This window comes from Rhinolophus sinicus, chromosome 2 (genome assembly GCF_057876585.1).
Source record: "Rhinolophus sinicus isolate RSI-liver-muscle chromosome 2, RSI-T2T, whole genome shotgun sequence".
NCBI classification, from domain to species: domain Eukaryota; kingdom Metazoa; phylum Chordata; class Mammalia; order Chiroptera; family Rhinolophidae; genus Rhinolophus; species Rhinolophus sinicus.
This window is the reverse complement of record NC_142502.1, coordinates 146975455-146992200: the sequence shown is the minus strand read 5'-3', so window position 1 is coordinate 146992200 and position 16746 is coordinate 146975455. Positions and strand designations below refer to the sequence as shown.

The 16746-nt window shown below is 39.0% G+C and overlaps 2 long non-coding RNA genes and 1 pseudogene across 2 annotated transcripts in view; 2 read left to right on the top strand and 1 right to left on the bottom strand.

Annotated features, from left to right (window-relative positions):
- LOC109438030 (uncharacterized) overlaps positions 1-16746 on the top strand; it is a 25902-nt gene continuing 9156 nt past the window's right edge. Inside the window, exons 1-3 of the long non-coding RNA XR_002136331.3 lie at positions 1-1083; positions 1944-2117; positions 15650-15792. This is a non-coding gene — a long non-coding RNA (uncharacterized LOC109438030). The remainder of the gene's footprint in view (positions 1084-1943; positions 2118-15649; positions 15793-16746) is intronic.
- LOC141571550 (large ribosomal subunit protein uL6 pseudogene) lies at positions 5914-7396 on the top strand (annotated as a pseudogene).
- The window catches only part of LOC141571552 (uncharacterized), a 19598-nt gene continuing 14704 nt past the window's right edge, over positions 11853-16746 (bottom strand). The window contains exon 3 of the long non-coding RNA XR_012496375.2: positions 11853-13429. This is a non-coding gene — a long non-coding RNA (uncharacterized LOC141571552). The remainder of the gene's footprint in view (positions 13430-16746) is intronic.

The following is a 16746-nucleotide window of genomic DNA, read 5'->3' as shown; positions in this document are numbered from 1 at the left end:
CATTACCTCACGAGGAAGAAACATAGCCTTCACTAGAAAAACTAATACCTGTTTCCTTTAACACATCTATTAACTTGAGAGCAGTGTAGGGATGTTTTCATCCTGAAGAGAGTGCGGGAGAAGTAGGGAGTGTGAAGGGTTTTTTCTTTGAAAATGAGCTCTTCGCTCCTCCGCCACCCTTCCCCTCACTCAGGCGGAGCTTCGAGTCCCCCACCCGCTCCGGGAAGGCCGTTTCTATGGGTGACAACTTGTGGGAACGCGAAGAGGGAACATAAGCGAGCTGGCTATTGTGTTCAGGGTCCAAATGCCGCCCTGAAACAAGGACTCCAGTGCGGCGGAGCTGGGGTCATACAGGACAGGCACGCTTTGGTTGGCCTGAGGCTTCTCAGGCCCGGCGCTCGATGGTCAGGCGGGGCGGAGCCGCGCCCATGCGCAGAGGCGTCCCTGCGTCGCGGCCGGTCACCCCCACGCGCTAGTGGATGCTCCAGTTGCGGGACTGGGCACTGCGAGGGCCGTGGTTAATGCCTGTCCTTCGTGAAGAAAGCAGCGGGTTAAAAGTCCTCGCACTCGAAACTAGCAGGGCGCGGGACTCAAGCAAGGCTTTCCTCCAAGGCCGGGCCTACGGCGGGCGTGGGACTACACAGGAGGAGGAGGGAGAGGCGAGGCCCAAGCAGAAAGATTGGGTCAGCCGCTGAGGGCTGGGGACGCCTGTGCTGGAAAGCGGGAAAGGAGGGACCGACTACCCTTAACAACCCTAGCTGTGGACCTCAATGGACATCGAAACTGATACAATAATCTTTTAGGAGGTGAAGAGATGAACAGGCGCACACCCTCTTGTTACTCGCGAGGGTCACCGTCCTGGTTATTGGGAATGGATGGACCTAAGTTTGCTTAAGCTTGTGTTTGGAGTGGTGGTTGACAACCAATTTTTGAATGACATTCAAGATAAGTGGACATTGGGTTTGAGATATCCATTGGACATTTGGATGGAAATGTATACGTGAGGTTTTTTTAAGGCAATCTTTGTGAAGTACCTAGCATATGGGTCCCTGATTTGTTACTTTAGGGTATTAAAAACAATAGGTAAGCAGTGTTGTAAAATTAATTCTGTTGTTTGGCTAGTTATCTAACTTTATGATTAATTTGTAGCTTTGCTGGAAAAGTCTAACATTTTGGAGAATCACATGATGAATGATGTTCAAAGGAAAATTTAAGAGTATGCTCATCTATGAAACTTCAGACTTACGTATATCTTAAACACAAATTACATAATTAAGTGATGGAAACTTTATGGTAGATTATATTGACCCATTGCTATTACTAATTAAAATTCTCTTAATTTGTGGATATCTGAGAGCCTTCTATTTTATTCTTGGAACATTATTTTAAATGACATGAAAATTTTTTATTTTAAAAAATGCAAAAAGGAGAATTTGAATATACACATTTTAAAGAAGAGTCACTTAAAGTTTAACATTACAAGTTTTTTTAAAATGAAAAATGTGCAAAATATAAGTGATGTTTATTTAGGCACATTAGAAAAATACAGATAAAAAGAAGGGAGGAATATATTAATCCCACTATACAGAGTTAACTGCTGTTAAAATTTTAATGTTATTTTTCTGTTTTTTCCTATCATATATCTTATAAATATGGAATCATTAAACAGTGTATTCGATAGAGACCATCTAAGCCTTAGGACTATGAGAGACTTCCCCTTTGTTAGATATTTCTGTATCATTTGGATTAATATAATGAGCAAGTATACTTTTCTAATCATAAAAAAACAGATTGAAATTAATATATTATGAATATTTTGTTCATATACTTAAGTATTTTATAACTATGTTATTGATTTTAAAAGAATTCATAATTTTGAGAATAAATATTCTACAAAGTAACTTTTGATGTAATAAGAGAGAGTAAACGTGTTTATCTTATAGTTTTCCTATGAAACTCTACTGAAATGCAAAAATGTGAAAAACCCACAAGTACTAAGCGTGAGAAAGAAACGAGAGAATGAGAAATGTTGGCATGTTCTTACTGGAAGAAGGAAAGGGGATGAAGAAACTACTGGAGCTAAGAATGCTGACTTCAGAGGGGAATGCCAATTAGAGGTAAAGTAATTCATATTTCAGAACTCCAGAAAGGGTCTGTAAAGGAAAATTTGATTTTTCTTTTCTATTCTCAATACTCTGACACCAGATGTGTGAGGGTTTATCCCACACCAACCAATTCTCCAATTCTCAGCAGACACTGACTGGTATCCTACAAATTTAACTCAATTCTGACACTATCGACGTGGAGATAGCATCAGATACTTGAGGTTAAGGACTGTGATGGTTCATTTTATGTATCAACTTGACTGGGCTTAACGGATGCCCAGAGAATAGGTAAAACATTTCTGGATATGTCTGTGAGGGTGTTTCTGGAAGAGACTAGCATTTGATTCAGTAGATTGAGAAGAGATCTGCCCTCACTAAAGTAGCGGGCATCATCCAATCCCTTGCATTCCCCAAAAGGTGAAGGAAGGGCAAATTTTCTCTTTTGGAGCTGGGATGTCCTTCTACTCTTAGACATTGGTGCTCCTGGTTCTTCGACCTTTGGATTCCAGGAGTGACACCATCAGCTCCCCTGGTTCTCAGGCCTTCTGAATCAAACTGAATTATACCACTGACTTTCCTGTTTCTCCAGCTTGTAGACAGCATAGTGTGGGACTTCTTAGCCTCTATAACCGTGTCAGCCAAATCTTTCTACCTATCTACCTACCTATCTATCTATTATGTTTTCTATTGATTCTGTTTCTCTGGAGAATTCTGTCTCAGCCCTCAAGACTACTCCCACTTTAAATGCCAATTGCAAGTCCAGGTTGTCACCTGTACCTCTGACTGACCAGCTATAAATTGGGGTTCCCAAGACTCCCTTCTCAGCTCCAATAATTTGCTAGAATGGCTGACAACTCAGGGAAATATTTACTTATGTTTATTGATTTATTATAAAAGGATACAACTCAGTAACACCCACATGGAAGAGATTCACATGGCAAGGTAGGGGGCAGGGGCACAGAGCTTTCATGCCCTCTCTCTTTGTGCACCACCCTCCCAGTAGCTCCACACGTTCACCAACCCAGAAATTCACCAACTCTCCTTGTTCAAGAGTTTTTATAGAGTTTAATCTCTAGTCCCCCTCTCCCTTTGATGGAGTTCTGTGGGTGGGGCTGAAAGTTCCAACTGTCTAATTACTTGGTCTTTCTGGTGACCATCCCCATCCTGACACTTTCTAGGGACCCTCCCATAAATCACCTCATTAGCATAAACTTAGGTATGCCCAAAAGGTGCACATTCTGAATAACAAGTATTTGAAAATTAAATCCAGTAACATTAAAAAAGAAGAACACATCATGACCAAGTGGGGTTTAAGCAAGCCTGGTTCAATATTAGAAAATTTATGTCATCTACCAGCTTAACCACCTAAAGAAGAAAAACCACATGACTACCCTGTTTCCCCGAAAATAAGAACCTAGCCGGACAATCAGCCCTAATGCGTCTTTTGAAGCAAAAATTAATACAAAACCCGGTATTATATACTATATTATACCTGGTATAATAGCTCCAAAACCTGAAATACTTAAGTATAAATGTATCAAAACATCTCATTGCAATAAAGTTAATTAAGAAATTAAACTATTTTAATTTCTCTGGAGATCCCCTATGTAAATAGTTTTAGGGTCATTGAATATTTATGTTTTTATTTATATTGCATTTACATTTTTCATATTTTTTATATTGATAGAGTCATCATATTTATTATTTTAGGGGTTGCCCAATATTCTATCATATTGATATAATATAGACAGCAGAATGTGAACTTTTTAAACAATTTAAACTCTAGTTCCCAAAAAACTGGCAGTGTGGCTAGAGGCCATTAACCTTACACAGCCTTAGTCATCAATAAAATACCAAATAATCAGGGTTGTTAGAGTTAAATAAAGTGATACAAGTAAAATAACTGGTGTATGGTAGGTGCCTAACAAAGTAGCTGTTATTAAAACCATAATTTTAACCTTTCTCTTCCTTTTGGACATTAAATACTGTTTCTTGTCAGTCTATATACTGTAGTCCTAGAATTGTTAGGTTCTTGATTTTAGGACCTAAAATTATTAACAATTTTAGAATCTTGATCTTGAGGCTTTTAAATTCTTATTTTGAAGTTCATCTACAGTGATTGAACCTTAGAGAAATGACTTACAAGGGCTGATGACTTATAAATCAAAATGACAATTATTTAATAAACTAAGCAATACTTGTATTGGTTGCTTAGAATGCATTGTCCTTAGTATTTTGCTGAAAGCACACTTACTGATTTTTGCTTTCTGTCTATTTTGAACACTATTGTTCATTACCCTTCAGTTTGCATTGATAATGAGTGATATGACCTTGGCCATGAAGTATTCCAGAACCCCACTGGCAGTAATCCATGTAGGAGGCATGGGAACTGGGGGATAAATTCATCCAACAGACATAGCCTCCAAGGAGGGACTAACAGTCTAAAAAAATTCCAGGAGAATTGGTGAATATAATTCCAATCTGAGGGACTAGGGGTAGTGTAACAGAAGGGATTTGGAGACAGTTTTTAGGTTCAAGAACAGGGCAAAGACAGTGACTAGAAGGTCCATTTTGGTGACATAGGAAGCAGCCAGTGACTGAAAGACAATGGAAAAAAAGCAAATCTGTAGAGAAAGTACTGGCAAGATTTACAAGGCTAGGGTTCAAGGTCAGGCTCCAGTCCCAGCGAGGAGCTGAATATGAACACCAATAACTAGGATTCAAGTTTACTCAGACAGACTAGCCACAACTTGAGGGAAAGCTACAGACAGACTCATTGTTCATAAATATGCCCAAGGTCTCAGTTCATTGCCAGAATGGAAGGAAGAACTGTTCTCAATCCCTCTGACTTGTACAGAGAGAGAAAGCAGCTTTCTTAAAGAATCGGCTCAGGGGCTTGGGGAGGTTTTAGTCATAAAATAGGCTGTGAACAAGGAAATGCCTCCATAATATGAATGTTATTTGTAGTCAAATTGCAGTGTAAAAATATGTTTCTGAGGTTTCTTGTTGAAAATCAATACTGTCTGTATCAGTCAGGATCCAGGAAACAGATGGCACCATTAAACTGGGTAATTAAGAATAGTTTAATAAAGGGGTTATTTATAAAGGCAAAGTTTAGAAAAAATAAGGAGGAATGTTGTAGTACCCTCATGGCTGCTAACAGTGGAGAGCTAGTTCCACCCTTACTCTAGAAAGGGCAAGGAATGGTGGCTGAACCCTTGAGGGAAAAATATGAGGGCCACCTGACAGGAGCAGTAATTTTAGCAGAGGGAAACAGCCAATCCATGGCTATGTGGCAGGGAGGGAGCAAGGGAAATAAACACCCCTTCCTCACTCTCTTACCAATTTTCTATCAGTACTAGACCCCCTCCACATTCTCTGAACCCAACTAGAGGACTCTGTCATCACATCTTGGATCTTAGGCTTAGGCTTACCTTTCTTTGGGGCATATGGCCCTCGGTCCACTAAACACACCCCCTGTGGAAGAGTCAAAGTGTAATCACTTCTGAGCCTCTGAGCTGCCATTTATTTATTTTCCCCCTTCTTCCGCCTTTCTCCCCACCCCCTGCCCCCAGGTTAAAGCCGTTGTTTCTCAGTCTAGTTGTGTAGGACACAGCTCCCTGGCCCATGCTGGTATTATGAGCCTTGCGCTCCCCCCCAGCTGACGCAGGCAGTTGTCGGTGGGCTGCTCACACTGGCTGCTGCCTACTCACACTGGCCACCGCTGCTCATGACTGCACATGGTGGTAGCCCAGGGTAGCCCACGGCAGCACACAGCATGCAGCCCAGCTCCAGGGAGAGCTGTTGTTCAGAGCTGATGTTCACAATCTTAGCTATAGAGGGCACAGCTCACTGGCCCATGTGGGAATCGAAGCGGTGACCTCGGCGGCGTTAGTAGCATGGCACTCCATCCACCTGAACCACCGGGCCAGCCCTCATGTTTATTTCAAAGCCACAGCTGCCCTCTCTCTTTGCTGTACTTACTGCGAGGATGAAGACCATTCTCAGCAATCAGACGGTGGACGTCCCAGAAAACGTGGACATCACTCTGAAGAGACGCACCGTTATTGGGAAGGGCCCCAGAGGCACCCTGCGGAGGGATTGCAATCACATCCATGTAGAACTCAGTCTCCTTGGAAAGAAAAGAAGAGGCTCCGGGTTGACCAATGGTGGGGAAATAGAAAGGAACTGGCTCCTGTTCGCACTCTCTGTCGTCCCGTACAGAACATGATCAAGGGTGTCACATTGGGCTTCCGTTACAAGATGAGGTCGGTGTGTGCTCACTTCCCCATCAATGTCATTATTCAGGAGAATGGTTCTCTTGTTGAAATCCGAAATTTCTTGGGTGAAAATACATCCGCGGGGTTTGGATGAAGTCAGGTGCGTCTTGTTCAGTATCTCAAGCCCAGAAAGGTGAGTTAATTCTTGAAGGAAATGACATTGAACTTGTATCAAATTTACCTGCTTTGATTCTATTATACAAGCCACAACAGTTAAAAACAGAAAAATTGGGATGGTATCTATGTTTCTGAAAAAGGAACAGTTCAGAAGGCTGATGAAGAAGATTTACGTAAGCTACAAAAATGGATGATTCCTCAGACTTCTTTGTGATAGTTTAAAGATGCAGTAAAAGCGGTGTATTGATTTTTTTTTTTGGGGGGGGGAAAGCCAAAGCTGCTCCAGAAAAGGAAATTTGGTTTCTATAAGTGAGACAAAGCATGTAACTGGAGGTCCTACTCCTTTAATCATGGTTACAGTAATTTAATTGAAGTTACAGGCAGTCTTACAAAGGCCTGTGAGGAAACAGAATCATAGCTCTAGAAGGCAACTACACCAACTGAAGAAAGTCACTGAACATGTAGCAAACCTATCTGAGGGGGTGATTATCACTCAACCGTATTCTGCCAAAATAAGTAGAGGCTTCCTTCAAATTTCCACTGGAGCATAATTACCGGAGAATATTTAAAACCAGCCAAATGGAAGGGATACTCCTCATTGGCAGATTTCTGCTGCTTTTCTGACATTTACCTTTTTGCTTTCTTAGTTTTTGCCCAGCAGAATAAAAGCTACGATCCTTTTTTGCAGGATAAATTTTGGTGTAGAGTTGGTATATAAAGAACAAGCTAAGTGTGTTACTGATAATTTAAATTGCCTCCTACCAATGCATTCTTTCATTAACATTAAAACCCAACAGTTGCTATGTTAGTGGAACAAGTGATATGTGATTTAACTGTATAGCAGATGTGAACATTTTCAGTGAATAGGATGTTCAGCTTTTGTAATTATTTTCCTTTTTTCTGTGTCATGTTTGTTCTGTTACTTTTGTTGAAATGTAAAAATCAAAATCAACAGTTGATGTTGAATTAGAATTTTAAGAAAATCCTGAGGTATATCTGATACCTCTGAATGTTGAGTTATTTGTATAGATTTCTAAGAATTTTGATGTATGAAGGTAGATATATATTCCAAAGACAGATTAGAAAAAGAAAATCTTCAAGATACATTATTTCCAGTGATTTTAAGTTCCCAAGTAGGTTTTCACAGTGCTTAAGAAAAGAATACATTTCTCAAATAATACAGGTTTACAGTACTAGTTAGTGAGTGAAAATATTTTCATATTTTAGTTTCTGTACATTTATTTTAAACAAACTGTCCCTATTTGATTAGTCATATTTGGAATCAAAATTGTTAGATAGCTCATTGCTAGAAAACAAATTTAGACTAGAATCTGAATGATACTCAGAAGAAATTATTTTATCGATAGACCAGAAACAGCAACGCCACTCTTCCCATGTTGAGCATTTAATTTTTTTCCTTTTGCTGATATTAATGTATGATTCAAGAAATAGTCAAACTTATTTTTATATTATTTCCACATCTTAATAAAAATCTTTAAAACTAATAGATACCATTTTTTAAAATCATTAAATACTATGTCTTTATTTAGGTGATGTTATATTTTTCCTGTGCACTCAAATATTTAGCACTAACAGCTCCACGGAGATGAGAAAATGCAGTTCAAACACAATTCAGTACCTTTCTTCTCCAGTATGTGTGATCTGTTTCCATGGAAATTTCATGTTGACCGGGGATTGTAAAAATACTATATGGAAACATATCTGAGAAGCAGACCTTTTTGAAGAATAATCATGATTTAATTTGTCACTCCATTAAAATTGTTCAAATAATAGAAAAGAAGACTGTATTCTTCTTTAGTAGATGCCATTCTGCAATTTCCCTTAGTTTAATATATTACCCTTAATAGAGTTACAGATTATAGGGGCTTTAATTTACCTTTTGATGAGTGTAAAATTAAATCTTAATGATTTAGGTAAATTTATTCATTCAAAAAAGATTAAGGACTTAATATGAGCAAGGTATTGTTGGAGTGATGAAAAGAATACACAGATGTGTTACCAATACAATAATGTAAAATGAAATGACTACAGTAAATTTGACAACGTGCTCTGGGAGTGTAGAGTAGGCAAGGGATGTTTCTGGTCAGGAAGATCAAAGAGATCTTGTTGGATGAAATGGCAATTGAACTGGGTCTTGAACAATGAGAAAGTGAGGAGAAGGTCTTCCTGGTAAGGGAAATCATCTGAGGAAAGGCACAGGGGTGGGAAGCAGAAGGTGTGTTTGGGAAATGATGAGAGAAGTCTGCCTGGCTGAGGTGTAAGGAAAAGGGGGAGATAAAACGATAAGGTCAGCAGTGGTTAGGTTTTGTAGCGCCTTGAATGCCATGCTAATTTAGATGTTATGCTCAACAGCAGTAGTGATCAGTTAGGCAGTAATCATCTGGACAGTTGACAGTTGAATATGGGTGATGAGTAAGTAAGGGAAGTGAATAGATCACTATTTAGAGAAGAGGATCACTGAAAGGAGTAAGAAAGCCACAACGTAGTTTGAAGAACTAGGAGGCTTGAAAACTAGTATATTTGAGAGATGTGGTGAGTTTAAAATAGAGCTACAGATTTTTGAAATTCTTTAAGAGGTGGAAACTAATTCTGCTCCTTTGAGTGTAGGCTAGATTTAGTGACTCACTTCTAGCGAAAAAAAAAATTAGGCAGAAGTGATGGTACTCCACTTCTGAGACTAGTTCATAGAAGACATTGAGACTTCCTTCTTTGTTTTCAGAAAAGACATTGGGCTTCCAGATCCCTTGCTCTGGGGGCGGGGGTGGGGGGGGTGGAGCCTGCTGCCCCGTTGTGAGGAAACAACCTTGGAAGTGGATTCTGTAGTTGCAAGTCAAGGACTTGCGACATCTTGAGTGCAACCTCATGAGAAACCTAGAGCCAGAGGGACCACCAAATAAACTGATGTTATATTTCTGACCTACAGAAACTGTGAGGTAAGTGTGTGTTGTTTTAATCTGTTCAATTCTGAGGTAATTTGTTATGCAGTGCAGGATGTGTAGTGTGGGAATTGGACAATCATAAGCATGTTTTGGAATTGAGAAGGAGCCAACGGATACTGAGACAGTGCAGATCCCACAGGAGAGGGGAAATCATGGTTAGGTCAAATTGGAAGTTTGTAGGGGAGAAGATCATCAGGAAAGGGGAGAGAAGTTATTTTTGAAGAGAAAGAATGATGATCAGGAAAAATTTCTGATTGGAAGGATAGAAGGTGAACTCAAGCCTGATGCCCTTGATTCCTGCTGCAAAGGAGGTCAGGTCACTTGCTTTCTGGGATCAGGAGCTCCAAAGAGTAGGAAAAATTAGAAGAGCTGTGAGATATCACATAGAGAATCACGTAAAGCAAAGAACATAATTCTCTTCAACTATGCTTAGCACCCTGGAAAAGTAAGCTGAGAAAGCAGACCGCAGAGTTTACCCGGGACTGGGGATTGATAAGGCGGATAGGAAAGATCAAGTGGTCAAAGGATGCTGAGATGTTGAATTAATTAAAGTGGCTGGGCATGAAGTCTAGGCACACGAAACTAAAAGGGGTTTAATGAACTGAGAATATGAAAGGGTAGGTCTTCTATGGCAACTATTATCTGTACCACACATTTCACCTTTTGTTCTAAACAAGTTAGTAAGGTAATATTGTCACGTAATTTTCTGGTGTGTGTGCCTAGTTGCCCTAGTGAGATCATAAACTCAGGATAGTGACCATGATTTATACCTTTTGTACTCCCTTAGCAACTAGCACATTGCTTGATAGGGGCTCGTGTATTTGTTCAATCAATGGATAAAATCTTTCTACTATTCTGTGTTTTCTACTGAGTATTTTCTTCCTTCACAATAAGCATCTGATTGAGGCTAAAGATCTGCTGCTTTTAAATAGTTGAATGTGTTCTATCCTTGTCTCTTAAGAGCCAGGATTTCTGGATGCTTTTAAGAAGCATTATATAATTATGAAAAGGGGGACTATACCTGGTCGGCTAAAAATAATAAGCTTAATTATGCCTATGTGAAACAACCTTAAAATAAATCTTGGATGATTTTTCTTTAACCTGACACAAATCAGAGTGAAAGTGAAAAGGTTTAGAGAAAAAAGAGACTAGCATTCTCCTGGAAAATCAGGGGGAGCAGAGGCCTCTATTGAGAGGAATCTCCCAGAAGCTTACATCTATCTGGAGTGAGAGCTCTGAGAGAAGTACCTATTTTTCCAAGATTACCAGTACAAATGACTCTCTAGCTTAAGCGGGCATTTATGTATTCTTTACCTATTGCTTTCTTCTTTCATTGTTTTCCTGAGAACAACAGGCTTGTTAAAGTCTGATAAAACTATTAAGGAAAAATTGAAAATAGGCTTTAAACCACTGAAGAGAGTCACTGATTGCAATGATGCATAGGTGGTTCTTCAAATTTTTACCACCTGCCCTTCTATGTATTTACAGTCACATCCCAACCCACTTTCCTTCAGTTCAGGTTTTTATATATCAGTTAATGAATTGATATTTGGAAATATTATATGGTGATACTGCCAAGAGTTTCAGTTCAGTTTTGTTAGTCAGTACCTTTATTGATGAGTTTGTTTATGTAATTATTTGAATATTTTATTACATTTAGCCCTTCTCATTAAAATGAAGGGAAACAAAAATGAAAGTGCTGATTTCAATGATAGCAAGTTTTAGGTTTTGTACCCTTAGTACAATTAAGACAACTATAGAAGTCATTTGACCATTTAAAAGGAACAGAACGTAAGCCATAATCAGATGCTCATTGTAAAGGAAAGGAAACCAGAGAAAGAACCCATGTAAAGTGCTCGGACTAAATTACTGAAAATTGTGTCTGAAATTGAGGTATAATTAGGGATTTTATAATAAGTTTCAGGTCTTATGTTAGTTTCACTTTCAGCCAGTCAAACATATCTGAGGACACATTATGTTAAAAAGAGAGAAACTGCCTATATTGTGTTGTGCTCCAGGAGGCCACATGGAAGTGCCACAGAAGCTATGGTCAGGGCCCGTGGCTGGAGCTGCAGGCCTCCCACCTCTGTGTCAGCTTCCACCAAAACGAAGCTCCTTTTCTGCTTTACATTCTGGATTCTGCAAAGGGTTTCTTTCAAAGAAAGAGTTCCCATGTAACAAAAGGCTGAAAAATCATTGCCTTTCCCTGATAACAGTGTTTATGCAAGAGTATACAGCCTTTTGAGGGGATTATTTGCCAATATCTGTTAAAATATAAATATTTGTGCTGTTTGACTCAGCAATTTTACCTCTAGCAATTAATCTTATATAAATAATTATTCAAGGACACCAAGATATATGTATAGGATATTTATTGCATCATTGTTCATAAGAGTAGACGATTGAAAACAATGCAAATACTTACAAATATGGAATTGGTTAGCATAATGATATTCATGTATTGGGATACTATACAGTCTTTTAAAAGAATGAGATGGAAAGATGTCTAAGTATATTGTTAAGTGAAAAAGCAAGTTATAAAAAAGTATGATTCCATTTGTAGGTCAAATAATAAGTCAGTAAATTAAAGCAAACCATTGCCTTTGATGTATGCAAATAGATAACTGTTCTTAAAATTATTACTAAAAGTAATAGGGTTAATTGTTTTAGTTTATTAGATGGCATGATCTTTTTTTATTTAAAGTAGACTATTTTTATTCAACTTTGAACTATGTTGGGGTTTTTCATAATTGCTCTATCTGATAATCTAATTTATTGTTCTAAAAAGCAATCAATTCAACTTACAGTATGATGGGTTTTAGAAGGTGAAAAAAAAATTTGCAAAGATTTTGTGTAATTTTACACATTAAGATAATGAGCAGCAACTTAGACTTAAGGAATTTAGTCACAAGGTGTGACAAAAGAATGAGTTGCGCTGTCAAGCTCTCACAGCCACAGTATCTTTATCACATTTGAGAGAATAATCATTTCTGCATGTTGGTGCACTAGGAATTTTTGTAATTTAAACTTAGAGAGCTATTCTCTCTCCATTTTTCAGTTACTAGGTAGGCCAAAGACAAGATTTTGCTTATAACAAACATATCACAAGGAGCTGTGAAATCATGACACTTTCTTACTGTTGTATGATTGGTAAAGATTTTTAAACTTTGATTTTGAAGCATGAAAGACTAAAAGCAAATGTCACAGTGGAGGACTTCCTCTCCCCCAGTTGATCACAGCCTCAGTATCTCCATCAAATCTACAGGAAAAGGGGTGCTCAGCAATCTGAATATTTCTGTAGACAATGTGGGGCAGAAAATGTGAGTGTAAATTTTACAAGTCAATTTAACCGATAGTGCCAGAGATAAGAACAGAGAAATGAAAATTATAGATTTCTTAAATCTCATACCCAGTCCTAACAGTGATTTTTAAGCACTTTAAAGACATTCCACTAGAAAACACCATGGTTTTACTTGCCTTTTTCTAATTAGAAAGATTGCTGTCTCCCTCTATATATTGTTGATCCCCTAGAGAGATTACAATGGTGAGATCAGGCAAAGCACAAGGAGTGCTCATATGGAAAGCAGCTTAAAGCATATGTTGTCGTGCAGGAGAGCTCGGGCAAACTCACAATGTCACGGATGAAAGAACAGGCCTTATAAGCCAGGAGTCTGCAAGAGAAGGCACGGGATACACTAGGGCCAGCGTGCTCTGTGGGACATGTCATAAATGAACATTCCGGTGAAGGGACATCCTTTCCCCTTTTGCTCTCTCTTCTTCAAGACTGAAGTGAATATCCTTGTCAGTCGTGTCCATGTAGACTGCTTGGTATCAGGATATCTGGGTTTAGATGTCAACTGTTAGGAGTTATCTGAGAGATCCAGCTGCCTGTATCTGGACTCTTTGGTTGTCCATGCGAAGTTGCAGCCCCTCCTACTGGGAGAAAGCCACCAGTGCCATGGGAAGCCTAATTTGGAAGAAATAGGGAGGGTGTTGGTCATAGCTGGTTCATTGTCCAGGCAACCCCAGAGTAATAATCTGGGGTCGTCTGCAGACTGTCCTGTCTGTTTCACCACTGGCACCAGTCAGTAGCATCATCTTTTTCATATTAAAAAGCCATAACATTTAGGGTTCTGTGTTAATTAAACTTTTAAGATGCCTGCTTCTGACATAATTGCTTGCAATTCTTAGGATCTTTTGTAGGCCTTCCATTTTATGTCAATTTAAACAAAATTTAAATATTTTAAAAATTGGCTTTTTATTAAGAATTTTAAAAATCAGTGCCCTTCTGGGAATAGGTTTGGAGTTTCATCCTTTACTCATTGCCATCTGCTGGAGAAGAGAAGAAGTGCAGTTGAACAGTTTCTTTTCAAGTAGTAAGACATGTTACCTCTTCTCCTCAGCTGTGGAAATCATACCACCTCCTCAAAGGAGGTGTTCCTTATTGCCCCAGGGGAAGGCAAAGGAATATGTGTGGTGTGGACTTGGGGAGAAGTAGGTGCTGTGAGGTGTGTCTTGTCCCTTTACCCAGAGGTGCATCTGTCCCTTTACCCAGAGGATGGGAGGTGTGGGAATAGGCAACACGGTGAGCTCGGACAAGAGCAGGTGAGTTCACCTCCTGGTTCTGAGAGCCATAAGAAGTGCCAGTGGTGATAATATTGGCTGCTTCAGTACCTACAGCTATTGGGAGCAGAGCAGCTTGGATCTGTTTCTACAGTATGTGGACAGGTTAGGTTTACTTAGGCTAATGTCATATGACATGAGGGATACAAATTACAGAACGCTATTTTCAAGCCTTTTCTTGTAGATATAACATTAGGTTTATAAGAGATTTGAAAACTCCTTCACCATAGACCACTAAACTTTTTCACAATTCTAGGAAAGTATTTAACTTCAATGCTTGTTTTAATGTTACCAGGGGAAATAATTTTGCAAATCTGTCAGCATCCTCACTGAGATCCAGTTCATGGAACTGTCCCCTGGACCTCTCTCACCCCATCCTGACAGGTCTCTGTCTCCTGCCTTGCCAACCTCCGGTCCATTCGCTCACTGCAACTAGAACGGTCATTATAAAATGCAGATCTGAGCATACCATTGCCCTTCTTTAAAATCCCTTAATGGTTTTTGAAGCCCCAGAGTCTTTAAGAAGCTTAGGAGCCACTCGGGGGCTGGCCATGCCTGTTCTTTTAAATCTTCCCTTGTCACTCTCAGTTCTTGCCATGTTAAACCACCTTCATGTCTAAAGCATAATCCTTTCTCTCACTTCTGGGACTACACACACACACACACACACACACACACACACACACACACTCTTCAGTCTCTAAGCAACTGACTTGACTTTTACCGGTTCTTCAGGCCTCAGCTTCCTTTCACAAGGGGTGCCTGTGTCCCAAAGGCTGGTGGGGCTCTGCTCCAACTTCATGCCCTCTGCCATCCCCAGCAGAGCGCCATCACACTATCTGTGAGAAGCCATGTCCTTGTCACCATACCCTTTACATGGCAGGCTTCCTGAAGGCAGGAACCGGGTCTTGTTTACTTTTGTATCCCCGCAGTGCCTAGTACTGTACCTGGCATATAATAGGTGTTCAATATGTGGCATTAATAAATTAAATAGCATATTCGAAGCATTTTTAATTTGCAAGAAAAAATTTGCTGTCTATTTTATGGACTAAATCAGAATCAAAGTCTCTCTTTCTTTAAAACTAGGTTTTCTGATAAAAGAGAAATTCACTATTTACTCTCACTGTCTTATTTTTAAAAATACTAATGCAAGAAATAAAATTAAAATGTTCCTCTGAATCTATTATAAATGAAGTAAGATTGATGAGAATCATTCACATCATTCTTTTCTTAGACCTGACTTTCTCAATAGAATATATTACTGAAAAATGAAATTTTTTTACAAGAATAGCATACTATTATAAAAATAAGTGTGATTTTACACACTTGATTAAATTTTACCATATTTAAATAAATCCCACTAAATAAATAAGAATATTCTTTTGTACTACAGAAGCTATGAAAATAACTAATTTGAATAAAATCATAGAATACTTTTTTCTTTTTAAGAGGGCAAAAAGCAGGGCAAGTTTAAATTCTGGGCCCCTAAGCCAAATTTCAGAAAGGTGTAATAGTGTTAAAATGACCTTACTGTTAACAATGTCTGTTCCTCCTTTTATTGTAGGGGCTCTGAAACATACCAAAGGCTGTAGAGCTCCAGCTCTACCTGTGAAGCTCCACACTACTCTGCTCATTGGCATTTGGCAAGGACCTGGAGATCACAGCCTAGTGTGGTGATTTGGAGATAATGATTCTAAGTGATGAATGGTAAGGATTTTATATTCTGTCTGCAAGTCATGATGGGAGCTCATGGTACAAGATACAAAACGATCTGTTCTTACATATTGCTTTGCCACCTCCACTGATCATTAACTTAATTTTGTGGGAGTTTCTTGATGGAAGACTATGAAATACTTTTATGAATGAGTCACAAATATTATTACACTGGTTCTTTGCAAATTTTAATTCTGTTGTTATATATGATAATAAAGAGTCATCAATCTTTCTTAGTTTTCCAGAAATAAGCATGTTTCCAAGGAAGGGAAAGGATAAAATCAGAAGAAACAAAAAAAAGATAACTGCTGATATCATCCTGGCAGAATTTCCCTCCAGCTACAAGACCATTAGTAGCTGAATGATGGTCCCCAAAGATATGGTCCAATCCCTGGAACCTGTAAATGTTTCCTTATTTGGAAAAAGCGTCTTTGCAGATGTGATTTTTTTTTCCAGATTTCTTTTAAAATGTAGGGATTATCCTGGATTATCCACTGGGCCCTACAGTGCCATCACATACATCTTTATAAGAGCGTGGCAGACAGAGATTTGATACAGACGTAGAAGTAGAAGGTGATGTGAAGACAGAGTCAGGGACTGAAGTCATGTCACCACAAACAAGGAATGCTAGCAGCCGCCAGTAGCTGGAAGAGACAAGGAATGGATTCTCCCCTAGAGCCTCCGAAGGGAGAAGGCCCTGCTGGTCCACTGGATTTGGGCCCAGTGATACTGATTTTGTGGTTCTGGCCTCCAGAACTGTGAAAGAATCAATTTTTACTGTTTTAAGCCATCCAGTTTGTGGTAATTTGTTGTACAGTCACAGGAAACTAATATAACTAGGGTTTTGTTAATATCCATTATAATGAGTTTATTGGGGCACAATGTTTATTTTAGTGGATTTTTATTATAATCCGAGATTCATTCAACAAATATTAATATTTATCAAAC